At 38.1% G+C, this 18,329-nt stretch overlaps 1 protein-coding gene across 2 annotated transcripts in view; it reads right to left on the reverse strand.

Annotated features, from left to right (window-relative positions):
• The window catches only part of BBS4 (Bardet-Biedl syndrome 4), a 128,242-nt gene that overhangs the window by 24,789 nt on the left and 85,124 nt on the right, over positions 1 to 18,329 (reverse strand). The gene's annotated exons all lie outside the window — the stretch shown is intronic.

Below are 18,329 nucleotides of genomic sequence, written 5' to 3' on the forward strand. Positions count from 1 at the left end.
GATGTGTGCAACCATATGAGTCTAACCAGTGGTCAAGGACAACAGGGGGCTGGGGGCTAGCATGGGGAGGGGTTTGGGATGGGAATAGAGGAATGAGGACAAATATGTGATACCTTAAACCACATGTGTCAACACAAGGCCCGAGGGCCAAATCCGTCCCGCCAGGCCTTGCAATGTGGCCCGCACCGAGCTGTCATCACTGCACTCTGCTGCGTTTCCATCACAATGACAGTTTATGACTGTTCAGTAAACCATTCGGCCTGCGATTTAGGCTGGATTTTAGATTTTGGCCCCTTCTCTGATTGAGTTCGACACCCCTACCTTAAACAATAAAGAAATTTAAAAAAAAAAAAAAGAAAGAAAGGTTGAAGAATTGGACAAATATAGAGAGGAGTTCAGTTCAGTATAGAGAAAGTAGAGGATGAGTGGATAAGCATAAAGAGAAAGCAGAAAAAAAAGAAAAATTTAAATAGGATAAAATAAAATAAATAAATAGAATGAAAAAATAATGCAAAAAGAAATGAAAAATAAACTAAAAAAGGAACATTAAGAAAAACGAAAACAAAATAACAATAATAAAAATATGAAAAACTGAATTGTCATTTGTTTCTGCAGAGTTTTAATGCGCCAGGAGTTGGTTTAAGATCCCACTCTTCTGTACTGTTTTCCACTTCAGTTTCACTTTAGTTTGTTGAAGTTCCAAGTAATACATCACTCCTCTGTTTGGGTCTATCTCCACAGCCTTGACTGCTAGCTGGCAGGACCAATCTTCCCACTTAGCTTATTTGTCCACTTTCAATCTTAATCTCTCAAGTGGCTGTTTCTGACAGGGCCATAGTTAGGGAGGTTGCCGGGACTGAATGTCCTCTCTTCAGGGATTATTCAAATTTGTTTTTTATCCTTTGTAACACTGAGGGTGTAGGCTGGCTGAGGCTGTATTGGTTGCCTGGAGACTGCAGGAAAGGGCTATCTCTTTAGAAAAAAAAAAAAATAAAAAATGGCTGCTTAGGTACAGCATGTCAGGTATGTCTCAGTGCCAGACTCTTGGCCACCTCTCCCTGACCTGGTCCTCTCCTCAGACTCCAAAAGTTCGCACCTCCACCTGTACCTCAGCCATGAGTGAGTGTATTTAAAAGGTCCTATGAACTGGATTTAGCAAATAAAAGCAAAGACCAAAAAGCAGGGAAAGTGCTGTGCCACTGAGAGCCTCTCCCCCTGGCACAGCGCAGCTTGGGCAGTTATTCAGGCTGCCTTCTTTGGGCTCAGCCTCTTGTGGCTTTGGGCTTTCATCTAGAATCCCCTGCCACCAGCAGCCCTGTGGACTTCCTTTCCAGTCAGATGTTATGCCTGTCCCAAGGGACGCGGCCTTGGTGCTGTGCAACTTCCTTCCAACCTCTTGGAAGTCTCACACCTCTCTCCAGCCCAGATCCCTTATTTTACCATTCTCCAGGCATCCTCTTCCCTTCCTATCTGCAAATTGTCTCACCAGCTGTGTCTACTTCAATTTAGGTGCTCCTTCTATCTACTCTGGGACAAGGCTTGGGACACGTCTGCCTATTCTGCTGCCATTTTGTCTCCTTTCAAAAAAAATTTTTTTGGACTTTTTTAGCTACAAATTTTCATACAGTGAAAGCACAAATTTTAAGTGTACCATTTCCTAAGTTTTGACAAATGCATATACCTATCAAATCCAAATGCCTGTCAGATATAGAATGGTTCCATCATCTTGTACCATTTCCAAGTCATCCATAGCAACCTGTTATACTTTTTTCACCATAAATAAGTTTTGCTTGTTTTGGAACTTAATATTGAGTCTTTTGTAAAAAGCTCTATTCATTCAGCATGATGTTTGTGAGATTAATCTATGTTCCGTGTAGTTGCTTTTTATAGCTAAACTAGGCACCTGCTGCAGGAATATTGCTGCAAGACTTCCGGCACACCACCCCCATCTCTCCAGTCCCCCAGCCCCACCTCTCTCGCTTGTGGTGGGCAGGGCCGGGTGGGCGGGGCAGGGGGGCATGTCCTGCCCATTCCACCCGCCCCGTGGCCACCTCCACCTCCACAACCAACCCGCTGCTGCTGCTATCGCTGCTGCTGCATTCCCTACCCCGCTGAGCCCACCACCCCTTCTGCTACATTCCCCACCCTGCTGCGCCTCCAGCAGCCTTGCTTTCCACTTTCCCTCCCTCTTCCTTCTATGCTGTCTTCAGTCTTCACTCATCCCTCCCTCCACATATGCAAATTAACCGCCATTTTTTGTTAATTTGCATACTCAGATTGGCTGGTGGGCGTGGCTTGTATGGTGGAGTAATGGTTAATTTGCATATTACTCTATTATTAGGTTAGATGGTATTCTCCTGTTTACTATACAATGTGTTAGTTACTATACTTTGGGGCCTTTATGAATAATGCTATCAACAATTTGTGTATACATTCTCATTTCTCTTGGGTAAAAATCCACAGGCATGGAATTGCTGGAACAAATATATATATCTTGGGATGGGTGACAGACCTTTCTCCAAAGTATTTGGACCACTCCCACCAGTGATTGATGACAGTTCAGTTGCGTTCATTTGCATTAACATTTGGGGTTGCTAATGGTTAATTTCAGGCATTTTATGGCTACATTTTATGGCTATTTCATTGTGATTTTATTTTGCATTCCCCTGATAATGAATGATGATCACGTTTTTATATGTTCATTGGCCATTCATCTATTTTTGTGAAGTGTTCAAATATTTTGCCTTCTTGAATTCTCATCATTTGCAGCAACCTGGATAAATTGGAGAACATCATGCTGAGTGAAATAAGCCAATCAATGAAAGAGAAACACCACAAGACCTCACTCATTTGTGGATGATAAAGAACATTATAACCTGATGAACCAAAAGATAGATATAGAGATAGTATATCAACAAGTAGACTCAAATTACAGCGGGGAGGGGAGGAAGATCTGGGAGAGATAATAGATCAACCGAAGGACTTTTATACATGCATATAAGTACAACCAATGGACACAAAACTCTGGGGAGGGAGGGGATGTGTGGGAGGGAAGGAGGGGGGCAAAAAAAATCAATAAAATATATTATAAATAAATAAATAAATAAATAATAAAATCAAAAAAACAAACAAACAAAAAAATATTTTGCCTTCTTTTTTTCAATTGGGTTGTATATATATCTAAGACTATATATATATATATATATATATATATATAGTCTTAGTTTTAGAGTTTTTATTCTTGAGTTGTAGGAATTCTTCATATATTCTGGATATAAACTGCGTGTCCAGATTAATATGATCTCTGAACACATAATAATCTGTCCACTCAGTGTACTTCTCTTGAGTACCTCATTTATTTGATATCAGAGATACTATAAATTGTGCACCTGATCAATTTTCCCCTTTGCACTGGCTGATAGAAAACTCAGTGCAAGTCTAGAATACTTTAGGTACCCATTTGAGATACAAATACACTGAGTGATCAGATTATTATGCATTCAGAGATCATAATAATCTGACCACTCAGTTTAAATCCTTTGTCAGATATAGTTTGTGACTATATTCTCACAGAATATATTCCCAGACTGATATTCATATTCTTCATGGTTTATTGGTCTTCTACGTCCTAAGAAACAATAACTATTCCTTGTCATGAATATAATCTCATTCTTCTTCTAGGAACTTTGTAATTTTAGTTTGTACCTTTAGTTCTAGAATCCACTTTGAGTTATTTTGTGCATGGTGTTAGGTTGGGGGTCAGATTCACTTTCTTCCACATGGATATCCAGTTGTTTTCAGCACCATTGTTAAGAAGACTTTCCTTTTCCCATTGCATTGCTTTGGTGCTTTTATCAAAAATCAAATGACTATGTAAGTGTAGATGTATTTATGGACTCTATTCTGTCTTATTGGTCTATTTGTCTATCCCTATGCTAGTATAATACTACATAATTACTATTATGATTAAGTCTTGAAGTGAGATAGCATAAGTCTAATTTTGTTCAAGATTGCCTTGGATAGTCCAGATCCTTTGTTATTTCCATGACAGCTTAGAACCAGTTTGTCAATTTCTTTTTTTTTATTTCAATTCTTTATTGTTTAAAGTATTACATAAATTTCCTTCCCCCGCCCCCATTGACCTCTACCTGGCCACCCCCACACCCTAGCACATGCCCTCATCGTTCCACACACAATGTCTGTGTCCACTGGTTTTGCTCATATGCATGCATACAACAGCTTGTCAATTTCTACCTCAAAACCTGCTGGGTATAATGATAGGAGTCTATAGACCAATTTGGGAAGAATTTTTATCGTAATAATAATCAGTCATCCAATTCATGAATATGGCCTATCTCCTTGGGGATATTTGTTCCCAATTATCCTTATTAGTAGAACCTACCATAAAACAATAATTCATAGCACTCTCTTTATTTCATTAGCTCTGCTATCAGTCTTCATTTTCCCTTTTTGCAGGTTTCAGGCATTTCATACATTTTAAGATTAAAGAATAAGATCAAAATAAATCAGTAAGGTTTCAACTTAAATCATACAAATGCTTGCAATGTCTCTGATAAGAAACTCATTTTTTTTTACCATCTGTAATGCTGTCTCTAACATCTCCATGATTACCATATAGAATGTTATACTATGTCTCCTTTTTTATTTTTTAAAAATTTCACCCCCACACTGCTCCCCTTTGGTAAGCATGAGCTTGTTCTCTATGTCTACGGGGTCTGTTTCTGTTTTGTTTATTCATTTGTTTTTTGGTTATTGGGGCAGGGGAGGCAGTTCTACATATAAGCAAAATCATGTGGTATTTCTCTTTATCTGACTTACTACCCTTTAGGTCCATTGATGTTGTCACAAATGGCAACATTTTATTCCTTTTTTCTTGCTGAGTAATAACCCATTGCATATATCTATCACATCTTTTTAACCCATTCATTTATTGATAGACACCTACATTGCTTCTGTATGTTGGCTATCGTTAGTAATGTTGCAACGAACATAGGGGTGTGTATGTCTTTTGAATTAGTGTTTTTGTTGTCTGTAGATAAATACCCAGAAGTGGAATTGCTGGCTAGATATGACAGCTCTATTCCTAATTTTTTTATTAATCTCCATACTGATTTTCATAGTAGCTGCACTAATTTAGTCACATCAACAGTGTTCAAGGGCTTTCTTTTCTCCACATCTTCATCAGCACTTGTTATTTGTTAATGTTTGATGATAGCCATATTGACAGGTGTGGGTGATATCTCACTGTGGTTTTGATTTGCATTTCATTGATGATTAGTGACAATGAGCACTTTTTTATATGTTTGTTAGCCATCTGTATATCTTTTTTGGAGACATGTTTATTCAGGTTTTCTGCCCGTTTTTAGTTGTATTATTTGTGGGGGGTTTTGGTGTTAATGTTTTATAAGTTCCTTATAAATACTTGATATTTACCTCATCAGATATATCATTTATGATTATCTTTTCCATTTCAGGAGGTTATCTTTCCATTTGGTTGATGGTCTCCTTTACCTTGCAAAACTTTAGTCCCATTTGTTTCTATTTTGTTGCCCTTTCCAAAGAGGCTTCCAAAAACATGTAACTGATGTTTTTTAGTTTACTCCTATGTTTTCTTCTAATTTCAGGTCTCACATTTAAGTCCTTAATCCATTTGAGACTATTTTTGTATGTGGTGTAAGAAAGTGGTCCAATTTCATTTTTTTACCTATATCTATTGAGTTTTCCCAACACCACTTATTGAAGAAACTGTCTTTACCCCATTGTATATCCCTTGTCTCCTTTGTTGTAGATTAATTGACTGTATAAGCAAGGATCTGTTTCTTGACTCTCTATTCTATTACACTGATCTATATATTTGTTTTATTGCCAGTACCATACTGTTTTGATTACTGTAGCTTTGTAGTCTAGCTTGAAGTCAGGAAATGTGGTACCTCCAACTTTGTTCTTTCTCAAGGTTTCTTTGGATATTTGAGGTCTTTTGTGGTTCCATATAAATTTTAGATTAGTTGTTCTAGTTCTGAGAACAATGCTATTGCTATTTTAATATCAATAATTTGTATATTATTTTAGGTAATAAGGACATTTAAACAATATTAATCCTTCTGATCTATGAACAAGATATAACCTTCTATTTATTTGTATATTCTCCAGTTTCGTTCTTAAATGTCTTATACTTTACAGAATACAGATCTTTCACCAATTTGGTTAAATTTATTTCTATGTATATTTATTTATTTATTTTAGAGACAGGAAGGGGGGATTAAGGGAGGGAATGAAAAGAGGGAGGGGGGAAAGGGAGAGAGAGTAATAGAAACATGAGAAAAACATCAGTGGATTGCCTCCCAAACATACCCCAATGAGGGATCAAATCTGCAACCTGGTTATGTGTCCTCCTGGGGTATGGGACAATGCTCCAACCAACTAGCCACACTGGCTGGGGAAGTATTTTATTTTATTTCTTGGTGCAATTACAAATGAGATTTAGTTAATTCTGCTGATTATTGTTGATGTACAGAAAAATATTTCTGTATATTGATTTTGTATCCTACAATTTTATTGAATTCATTTATTCAAATAGTTTTTTGGTGGAGTCTTTAGTATTATGTCATCTGCAAACTGAGTTTTTTCTTCTTACTTTCTAATTTGAATGCTTTTTTATTTTTTTCCTTGTCTTATTGCTATAGCTAGGACTTCCAATACTACGTTGACTAATAGTGGTAATAGCAGGTGTCCTTGTCTTATTCCTGATCTTAGAGAAAAATCTTTCAGCTTTTCACCATTCAGTCTGATAATAGCTATGTGTTTGCCACATATGGCCTTTTATTATGTTTAGGTATGTTCCTTCTATATCCACTCAGTTTTTATCATAAAAGGATATTGAATTTTGTCAAATGCTTTTTCTGCATCTATTGAAATGATCATATGATTTCTATCCTTCATTTTGTTAATGTGACGTATCATGTTGATTGATTTGTATATATTGGTTTATAGTTTTCTTTCTTTTTTCATGTCTGGTTTTGATATTAGGGTAATGCTGGTTTTGTAGAGTGAATTTGGAAACATTTCTTTCAATTTTTTGAAATAGTGTAAGGAGGATATGTAATTATTCTATAATTGTTTGGTAGAATTCACCTGTGAAGCGTTCTGCTCCTGGACTTTTATTTGTTCAAGTTTTGTTTTTTTTAAATTATAGCTTCAAATTCATTGCTAGTAATCAGACCATTTAGATTTTGTTTCTTCTTGGTTCAGTCTTAGAAGAGTATATGCTTCTAAAAATTATCAGTCTCTTTGAGGTTATCAAATTTGTTTATATATAATTTTTTGCAGAATTAATTACTTTTATTTCTGTGGTGTCTGTTGCAACTTTTTTTTAATTTATGATTTTATTTTTTCTCTTTTATTGATGAGTTTGGCTAAAGGCTTGACAATTTTGTTTATCTTTTTAAGGAACCACTTTAGTTTCACTGATCTTTTCTATTATATTTTTATCTTTGTTTGTTTCTGCTCTGATCTTATTTCCTGCCTTCTGTTTACTGTGGATTTTTTTTTTATTGTTACTTTTCTAGTTCCTTTAAGCATAAAGTTAGATTGTTTATTTCGAATTTTTTTGTGGAGGTTTTTTTCTTGAAGTAGGCCGGTATAGCTATGAATTTCCCTTTTAGAACTCCTTTTACTGCATCCATAAATTCTGAAAAGTTGTTTTCATTTTTATTTGTCTCAAGGTAGTTTTTAATGTCCTATTTGATTTTCTCTTTGGTCCATTAGTTGGTTAGTAGCATGTTGATTAATCTCCCATGTATTTGTTTTTTTACAGTTTTCTTCCTATGATTGATTTCTAGTTTCATGTTTGTGGCCAGAAAAGATGCTTGATATGATTTAAATCTTCATGAATATGTTGAAGCATGTTTTATAGCCTAATATTTTATCTTGGAGAATGTTCCATGTATAATTGAAAAGAATGTGATATTATGTAGTTTTGAGATGCAGTGTTCTATAAATGTTTATTAGGTCAATCTGGTCTAATGTGGCATTTAAGAGCATTATTTCCTTATAAATTTTCTCCATTAAGTTGAGTGATGTATTAAAATCCTCTATTATTGTATTATGTGAATTTCTCCTTTTATGTACATTAATATTTGCCTTATATATTTAGGTGCTCCTATATTGAGTGTGTATATATTTATCAGTTATAGCCTCTTCTTGGATTGCCCCCTTTATAATTAAGTAATGTTCTTTGTGGGGTTTTTTATTCGTTTTAAAGTATTTTCTGTTTAATATGAGTTTTGCTAGCCCAGCTTTTTCATTTATATTTGCATGAAATATATTTTTCCATTCTTTCATTTTCAGTTCTTTCAATTTGAAGTGAGTCTCTTGTAGTAAGGAGTGTATAAATGGGTCATCTTTTTAATCCATTCAGCAACCCTTTGTCTTGTTATTAAAGCATTTAACCCATTTATATTTAAAGTAATTATTAAGTACTAGAGGCCCGGTGCATGAAATTCATGCACAGGGGCGGGGGGTGGTGTCCCTCAGCCCAGCCTGCACCCTCTCCAATCTGGGTCCCCTCGAGGGATGTCCAATTGCCCACTGGGATTGGGCCTAAACGGGCAGTCAGACATCTCTTTCACAATCCAGGACTGCTGGCTCCCAACTGCTTGCCTGCCTGCCTTCCTGATTGCCCCTAACTGCTTCTGCCTGCCAGCCTGATCCCATGAAAGCCTGATTGATGTCTAACTGCTCCCCAAATTGATATCTATTTGCCCCTAACTTCCTTCCTCTGCTGGCCTGGTCACCCCTAACTGCCCTCCCCTCCAGGGTTGATTGCCTCCAACTGCCCTCCCTTGCAGCTTGGTCCCTCTCAACTGCCCTCCCTTGCAGGGATCACCTCCTAACCATTGCCTGCCAGCCTGTTTGTCCCCAACTTCCCTCTTCTGCTGGCCTGGTCACCCCTAACTGTCCTCCCGTGCAGGCCTGGTTCCTCCCAACTGCCCTCCCCTGCTGGCCATCTTGTGGCGGCCATCTTATGTCCACATAGGGGCAGGATTTTTGACCACATGGGGGCAGTCATATTGTGTGTTAGAGTGATGGTCAATGTGCATATTACTCTTTTATTAGATAGGATAGAGGCCTGGTGCACAAGTGGGCTGGTTTGCCCTGAAGGGTGTCCTGGATTAGGGTGGGGGCTCCCTTAGGGTGTGAGGCAGCCTGAGCGAGGGGCCTGTGGTGGTTTGCAGGCTGGCCACATCCCCTGGAGACCCAAGTGGAGGCCCTGGTATCTGGAATTTATTTACCTTTTACAATGGAAACTTTGTAGATGTTTGGAGGCCTGGGACAGCCAGGGTGTGCAGAAAGCTTTGCTTCCTCCATTGCCAGGGGTAACCCTAGCCTCCTGTTCTTTCCAGCTTCGTGGTTGCTGCCACTTATGTTTGGATTTGTTTATCATCTATAATTGAAACTTTGTAGCCTTGAGTGGAGGCTTAGGCAGGCAAAGACAGGCGGAAAGCTTTGCTTCCTCCATTGCCTAGGAAACCCAAGCCTCCCTCCTGTTCTCTGTGGCCAGTAGCCATCTTGGTTGGGTTTATTTGCATACTTGCTCTGATTGGCTGGTAGATGTGGCTGTGGGTGTAGCGGAGTGATGGTTATTTTGCATATTACTCTTTTATTATGTAGGATAGGGAGGATGTACTTACTGCCATTTTGTTAGTTGTTTTTGTAGTTCTAATCCTTTCTTCTTCTCTTGAGCTCTTGCATTGTGGTGTGCTGATTTCCTTTAGAGTTTTGTTTAGGTTCTTTTTATTCTTTGTGTATCTTTTGTAGGTTTTTGGTTTGTGGTTACTATGAGATTTGTGTATATCATTTTGTATCTACAACAGCCTATTTTAAGCTGATAAGCATTTAAGTTCAAGTACTTTCTAAAAGGACATTTTTATTCCTCCCTCCATACTTTGTACATTTTTTAAAATTATTATTGATATTTAGAGAGAAAGAGGGAGGGAGGGGGGAGAGGAAAGAAGGGAGCAAGAGAAAGAGACATCGCTTTGTTGTTCCACTTATTTATGCATTCGTTGGTTGATTCTTGTATGTGCCCTGACTGGGATAGAGCCTATAACCTTGGCTTATTAGGATTATGTTCTAATCAACTGAGCTACTTGGCTAGGGCCCACACTCCTATGTTTTATTATGTCATATTTTAGATCTTTTATGTTTGTTTGTTTTTTTAAAATGTGTGTTTTTATTTTTCCACTAGAGTTCACTTTCGATATTATTTTATACTAGAGGCTCAGGGCACGAAATTCATGCATGGGGGAGTCCCTCAGCTCAGCCTGCACCCTCTCCAATCCAGGACCCCTTGGGGAATGTCTGACTGCTTCTCACAATCCAGGACTGCTGGCTCCTAACCGCTCGCCTGCCTGCCTGCCTGCCTGATCATCCCTAAACCCTCTGCCTACCTAACCACTCCTAACCACTTATGCCTCGCCCCACACCTGGGACCCAGGATTCCCACTTCTGGCCAGCCACAGGCACTCATGACCCAGGCCGGTTTTGCCCAGGCTGGCTGCAACCACAGGGGACAGTGGGCAGAGAGCTTCACCAGGCCACATCTACAGGCGCTGGCCCAATGACCACACGGCTTGTTCCTCTTCTGGGCTGCAGCCACAGGCCTCTGGGGCCATAGGTGCGTGGCTTGTCCCTCTCCTGGGTCATAGGCACAGGTGAAGCTTCTGGAACCCAGGACCACAGGGCAGGTGGCCTGTCCCTCTCCCAGGCCACAGGCATACCCGCTGGCACCTGGGACCACAGGGTGTGTGGCTTGTCCCCCTCTCAAGCCACAGCCCCAGCTTCTGGTGCCCAGGACTGCAGGGCAGGCAGCTTGTCTTTATCTTGGGTCACAGCCTGGCTGGTCCACATTCCTATCTCATAAGCTCATTTGTGCCTGGCTAGTCCCCATCCCTCTCTCCTCAGTGTTTAGTGTCTGAGCCATTATGGTATGAGGGCGTGATGACCATTTACATATTAGCTCTTTATTATATAGGATTAATTTCAGATATATAACATAGAGGTTAGACATTTATATATTTTACAAAGTGATACTTTGATATGTCTAGTACCCACCTGGCACTATACATATTTATTACAATTTTGTTGACTATGTTCCCTGTGATGTACTTTATATCTCTGTGACTATATATTTTATAACTACCAATCTTTGTCTTGTGTGTCTCCTAACTACTTATTATAGTTTGGGTTAAGTTTAGTATTTTTGTCTTTTGTAATAGCTTTTTAAATGACTGATTTGCTATATTTATTAAATATTTGGTTTGTGAGATGTTTTCTTTTTTCATATTTATTTTGTAGTTATGGACTTTCCTTTTCTGCTTAACATTTCTTATAAAGCTGATTTAAAAAGCTGATGAACTCCTTAGTTTTTGCTTGTCTGAGAAACTATTTCTCCAATTCTGAATGACAATATTGTCAGGTAAATTATTCTGGGTTGTAGGTTCCTTTCTTTCAGCACTTTAAAGATGTCCTGCCACTCCCTCTAGCCTCTAAAATTTCTGCTGAGAAATTGGCTGATAACCTTATGAGGTTTCATTTGTCATATAATTAGTTATTTTCCTTTGCTGCATTCAAAAGTGTCTCTAACTTTTCCCATTATAATTATAATGTGTTTTAGTGTGGGTATCTTTTGAGTTCATCTGTTTGTAACTGTATACTTCCTGGACCTGGATGTCTATTTCCTTTCCCAGGTTAGGAAAGTTTCAGTCATCATTTCTAGTAAAGTTTCTGTTCCTTTCTTTCTTCACCTTCTGAGATCCCTATAATGTGAATGTTTCTGTCACTGATGATGTCATAGGTCTCTTAAAATATCGGTCTTTTTTCTTTTCACTATTCTGATGGTTGATTTCCACTAGTCTATCCTTTAGATCACTAATCCATTCTTCTGTACTAGCTAATCTGTTAATTCCATCTAGTGTGTTTTTCATTTCAGTTATTACAATATATTTTTTTAGCTCTGCTTGGTTCTTTATTAAACCTTCTTTGTTGAAATGCTCCCTAAGTTCCTCAATTGCACTGTTAAGTTTGGTGAGCATCCTTATTCGAATTCTTTGTCAGGCAAATTAGTCTATTTCTAGTAATACTCTGTATTCTGAAGTCTATATGACATTAACACAGTACTCTAGACATTATTACAGATTTCTTATGCCCATAGTTTATGATATGTATTTTTCCATCCTTTTTATTTCAATCCAGATAACTGGGCTTTTTTCCTTCTTTAATTCTTTCTCTGCTTTTTAATCGGAATGCTTAATCCAATTATATTTTTTAGTCTAGTTACACTTTCATGTAATTATTATCATGATTTGATTTAGATTTAAAATTTGTTATTTATTTTCTCTTTGTTCCAGCTTTTTCTTTTTTGTTCCTTCATTCTTCCTTTACAGTCCATTTTCTTTAGGGGAGGAAAGTGCTAATTGAATATTTTTTAGAATTTCATTATAATTTATTGTCTTTTTTAGCTATATTTCTGTATATCTATTTTTTTTAAAAAAATTTCTTGTATCTTTTTTTAATTTTTATTAAATTATTATGTGTGTACATATTTTACCATTGCCCCCCCTCCCACACGTACCCACCCTCCCCAGAGTTTTGTGTCCATTTGTTGTACTTACATGCATGTATATAAGTCCTTCGGTTGATCTATTATCTCCCCCAGATCTCCCTAACCTCCCCACTGTAATCTGGCAGTCTGCTTGTTGCTTTACTGTCTCTATATCTATCTTTTGGTTCTTCAGTTTGTAAGTTCTTTATCATCCATAAATAAGTGAGGTCATGTGGTGTTTCTCTTTCATTGACTGGCTTGTTTCACTCAGCATGATGTTCTCCAACTCCATCCAGGTTGCTGCAAATGATGAGAATTTCTTCTTTTTTATGGCAGTATAATATTCCATTGTGTAGATGTACCACAGTTTTTGGATCCAATCATCTGCTGATGGGCATCTAGGCTGTTTCCAAATCATAGCTATTGTAAATTGTGCTGCTATGAACATGGGGGTGCATATATCCTTTCTGATTGGTGTTTCTAGCTTCTTAGGATATATTCCTAGGTGTGGGATTACTGGGTCAAATGGGAGTTCCATTTTCAGTTTTTTGAGGAAACTCCATACTGTTCTCCACAGTGGTTGCACCAGTCTACATTCCCACCAGCAGTGCACAAGGGTTCCTTTTTCTCTGCAACCTCACCAACACTTGTCGTTTGTTGATTTCTTGATGTTGGCCATTCTGACAGGTGTGAGATGGTACCACATTGTTGTTTTGATTTGCATGTCTCAGATAATTAATGACTTTGAGCATGTTTTCATGTGCCTCTTGGCCTTCTGTCTTCTTTTGAGAAGATTCTATTTAGATCCATTGCCCATTTTTTAATTGGATCATTTATCTTCCTTTTATTAAGTTGTATAAGCTGTCTGTAGATGTTGGAGATTCAATCTTTATCGGTGATAACATTTGCAAATATGTTCTCCCATGTTGGGGGCTTTCTTGTTGTTTTATTGATGGTTTCGTTTGCTGTAAAAAAGCTTTTTATTTTGGTGTAGTCCCATTTGTTTATTTTCTATTTAGCTTCCATTGCCCTAGGGGCAGTATAAGTGAAGAAGTTCTTTTGGCATATGTCTGAGATTTTGCTGCCCGTGGATGCCTCTAGTATTTTTATGGTTTCCCGTCTTATGTTTAAGTCCTGTATCCATTTTGAGTTTATTTTTGTGTATGGTGTAAGTTGGTGATCTAGTTTCATTCTTTTGCATGTATCTGTCCAATTTTCCCAGCATCATTTATTGAAGACACTGTCTTGACTCCACTGTATGTTCAGGCCTCCGTTGTCAAATATTAACTGAGGATAGTGATTTGGATTATCTGAGTTCTCAATTCTATTCCATTGATCTATATGTCTGTTCTTGTGCCAGTACCAGGCTGTTTTGAGAACAGTGGCTTTGTAATACAGCTTGAAATCTGGTATTGTGATCCCTCCTACTTTACTCTTCTTTCTCAGGATTGCTATGGCTATTCGGGGTCTTTTGTTGTTTCAAATGAACTTTTTTTTTTTCTAACCAGAATAATTTGCATTTTATTTTATTATTTTATTTTTTAATAAGTTTTTGTTCATATTATTACAAATATTTCTTTTCCCCAACCCCCACCATTGCTCTTCTCCACCAGGTTCCCACGCCACCCTCTGCCCTTTCCACACTCCCCATTGTCCTCATCCATAGGTGCACAGTTTATGTTCAGTCTCTTCCCACATCCCCCTCTCCCCTTTTCCCCAAGAATCATCAGTTCACTCCCCTTTCATACCTCTGATTCTATTATATTCAACAGTTAATATTGTTCATCAGATTTTTTTAATTTCCTTGGTTTTTAGATTCACTTGTTGATAGTTACGTATTTGTTGTTCATAATTTTTATCTTTATTTACTTTCTCTTCTGAAAGAACCCCCTTCAGCAATTCATATAATTCTGGTTTGGCGGTGATGAACTCCTTTAGCTTTTTTTTATTTGTGAAGCTCTTTCTCTGTCCTTCGATTCTGAGTGATAGCTTTGCTGGATAGATTATCTTTGGCTGTACTTACTATTCATCACCTTGAATATTTCTTGCCATTCCCGTCAGGCCTGCATGGTTTCTGTTGAGAAATCAGCTGACAATCGTATAGGTGCTCCTTTATAGGTAACTACCTTCTTTGCTCTTGCTTCTTTTAATATTCTCTCTTTGTCTTTTGCTCTTGGAATTTTAATTATGATGTGTCTTGGTGCAGTCCTCTTTGGATTCCTTTTGTTTGGAGTTCTGTGCGCTTCCTGGACTTGTAAGTCTAATTCTTTCACCAGGTGGGGGAAGTTTTCTGTCACTATTTCTTTCAGTATGTTTTTGATATCTTGCTCTCTCCCATCTTCTGGGACCCCCATAATTCTGATGTTGGTTTGTTGAAGTTGTCCCAGAGGTTTCTTACATTATCTTCAATTTTCTGGATTCTCTTGCCTTCTAGCTTCTGTGGAGGAGTGTCTTCTGGTTCTTTATGTTCCAAATCTTTGACTTGATTCTTGCGATCTTCCATTCTGTTTTTAGGACTCTGTATACTATTTTTTATTTCAGACAATGTATTCTTTATTTCTTGTTGATCCCTTATCATTTCTTGTTGATCCCTTATCATTTCTTGTTGACTCCTTATTAATTCTAGTTGATCTCTTTTCATATCCTCATAGGTCTTATCCATCTTTTCTAGGAAATTCTTGAAAAACCTTATAAGCGTAGATTTGAACTCTATATCCAGTCGCTTTTTGTCCTCCATTTCTTTCATCTGTGATCTATTTCGTTGTCGCATTTCGCAGTTACAGATGGGACGGGATTTCAGGGTGGAGCCTACAGCCTTGGCTTCCGTCAGCCCGCCCTATGCGGCTCCTGCGGCTCAGGGTCCTTCAGTACTCGCTGCAAAGCGCCTCTGAGAGATAGGTGCCCTCGATTTTCGCCTGCTGCCAAACAGTCTATGCTCTCCCCCAATGAGCCCGGTATTGGGGTTCAGTTCAGTTGGAAGTGGAGTTGGAGGTGGCGTTCAGAGCAGACTGGAGCCCCAGTCTCCTTCCGGCCAGGGCAATCCCACGGCACAGCCGACCGTCCGCCGCCGGGACCTCCTTTCGCTGCTTCCCCAGGGTTCCACCTTACAGCCCAGCTCCCTATGGATGAGCCTTGGTCCCCGGAGTCTGGCCTAGAACTGGGGTTCAGAGCAGTCAGAACTGGGGCACAACACAGTCGGAGTTTTATCTCCTTCCCGCTAGGGAACGCCAGCCAGGCACTCGACCTCCCTCCTCTCCGGCTCCGTCCTCTCCGCGCTCCGCGTGTCTCCGTACCTTGGGCTTTTAAAGCTCCTCCACGCTTCCTTCTGGTTTTCTCCTTGCTTCTCATTGTAGAATTTCCAGTCAGTCGACTTTCCTGTAGTTCTGGGTAATGTCCATTTTATATATTACTTATATTTTATTGAAATTGTAGAGATATGAACTTCCTTCTCATTTTATATTTTACTTATATTTTATTGTGTGCGGCTGCGGCTAGGTGTTTACCTGGGCGCAGCCATCTTGGATCCTCCCAAATGAACTTTGAAGAGTTTTTTCTAGGTCAGTGAAATATGCCGTTGGTATTTTAATGGGGAGTGCATTGAACCTATAGATTGCTTTGAGAAGTATGGACATTTTGATGATGTTGATTCTACCAATCCAGGAACATGGTATGTTCTTCCATCTGTTTACATCTTCCTCTATCTCTTTTTTCAGTGTCATGTAGTTTTCCATGGATAGGTCTTTTACCTCCTTAGTTAAGTTTATTCCAAGGTATCTTAATTTTTTTGGTGTGATGGTAAATGGGATTGCTTTTTTAGTCTCTGTTTCTGCAAGTTTACTATTGGTGTATAGAAATGCTATAGATTTCTTAGCATTAATTTTGTATCCTGCTACATTGCCAAATTCATTTATTAAGTCTATTAGTTTTTTGATGGAGTCTTTTGGTTTTTTTATGTATAATATCATGTCATCTGCAAATAAGGATTATTTTACTTCTTCTTTTCCAATTTGAATGTCTTTTATTTCCTCTTCTTGTCTAATTGCAATGGCTAGTACTTCCAGTACTATGTCAAACAGGAGTGGTGAGAGTGAGCATCCCTGTCTTGTTCCTGTTCTTAGAGGGAATGGTTTTAGTTTTTGCCCATTGAGTATGATGTTGGCTGTGGGTTTATCATATATAGCTTTTATTATGTTGAGGTACTCCCATCTTGTTGAGAGTTTTTATCAGGAAAGGTTGTTGGATTTTATCAAATGCTTTTTCTGCATCAATTGATATGACTATATGATTTTTATCTTTCAATTTGTTTATGTGATGTATCACGTTTATTGATTTGCGGATATTGTACCATCCTTGCATTCCAGGAATAAATCCTACTTGGTCGTGGTGTATGATCTTTCTGATGTTCTGCTGGAGCCGATTTGCTAGAATTTTGTTGAGGATTTTGGCATCTATGTTCATGAGGGATATTGGTCTGTAATTCTCTTTCATTGAGTTGTCTTTATCTGGTTTTGGTATTAGGGTGATGCTAGCTTCATAGAAGGAGTTTGGAAGTGTTCCTTGCTCTTGGATTTTTTGGAATAGTCTGAGGAGGATAGGTTTTAGTTCTTCCTTGAATGTTTAGTAAAACTCTCCTGTGAAGCCATCTGGCCCTGGGCTTTTGTTTGCTGGAAGTTTTTTTTATTATAACTGTTTCAATTTCTTCCCAAGTCACTGGTCTATTGAGGTTTTTAGATTCTTCCTGATTGAGTTTTGGAAATTTGTATTTTTCTAGGAATCTGTCCATTTCCTCCAGGTTCTCCAGTTTGTTGGAATAGAGTTGTTTGTAGAATTTTGTTACAATCCTTTGTATTTTGGCGGGGTCTTTTGTTATTTCACCTTTCATTTCTGATTTTGTTTATTTGGGTCTTTTCTCTTTGTTTCTTGGTTAGCCTGGCTAGAGGTTCATCAATCTTGTTTATCCTTTCAAAGAACCAGCTCTTGGTTTTGCTGATCTTATGTATTGTTTCTTTGGTCTCTATGTCGTTCATCTCTGTTCTAATTTTTATTATTTCCTTCCTTCTGCTTACACTGGGCTTTTCTTGTTGTTCTTTTTCTAACTCTTTGAGTTTAGAGTTAGATAATTTGTTACCATTTTTTCTTGCTTTTTGCAATAGGCTTGTAGAGATATGAACTTCCTTCTCAAAACTGCTTTTGCTGATTCCCATAGATTTTGGATTGTTGTGTTTTCATTGTCATTTGTTGCCAGGATGTTTTTAATTTCTTCCTTGATTTCTCTGGTAACCCAGTCCTTGTTTAATAGCATGCTGTTTAATCTCCATGTGTTTGATTTCTTTGGATTATTTTTATTGTAGTTAATTTCCAGTTTTATGCCACGATGATCTGAGAAGATGCTTGATATGATTTCTATCTTCTTGAATTTGAAGAGACTTTGCCTATGTCCCAACATGTGGTCTATCTTTGAGAATGTCCCATGTGCACTTGAGAAGAATGTATATTCTGTGGCTTTGGGGTGGAATGTTCTGAAGATGTCGATTAATTCCATTTGGTCTATTGAGTCATTTAGGATTGATATTTCTTTGCTGATTTTTTGTTTAGATGATTTGTCCAAAGGTGATAGTGGAGTATTAAAATCTCCTACTAAGGTTGTATTGCTATTAATCTCTCCCTTAATGTCCTCCAGCAGTTTTTTTTATGTATTTGGGTGTTC

This window comes from Pipistrellus kuhlii, unplaced genomic scaffold (genome assembly GCF_014108245.1).
Source record: "Pipistrellus kuhlii isolate mPipKuh1 unplaced genomic scaffold, mPipKuh1.p scaffold_m20_p_1, whole genome shotgun sequence".
Lineage (NCBI taxonomy): Eukaryota > Metazoa > Chordata > Mammalia > Chiroptera > Vespertilionidae > Pipistrellus > Pipistrellus kuhlii.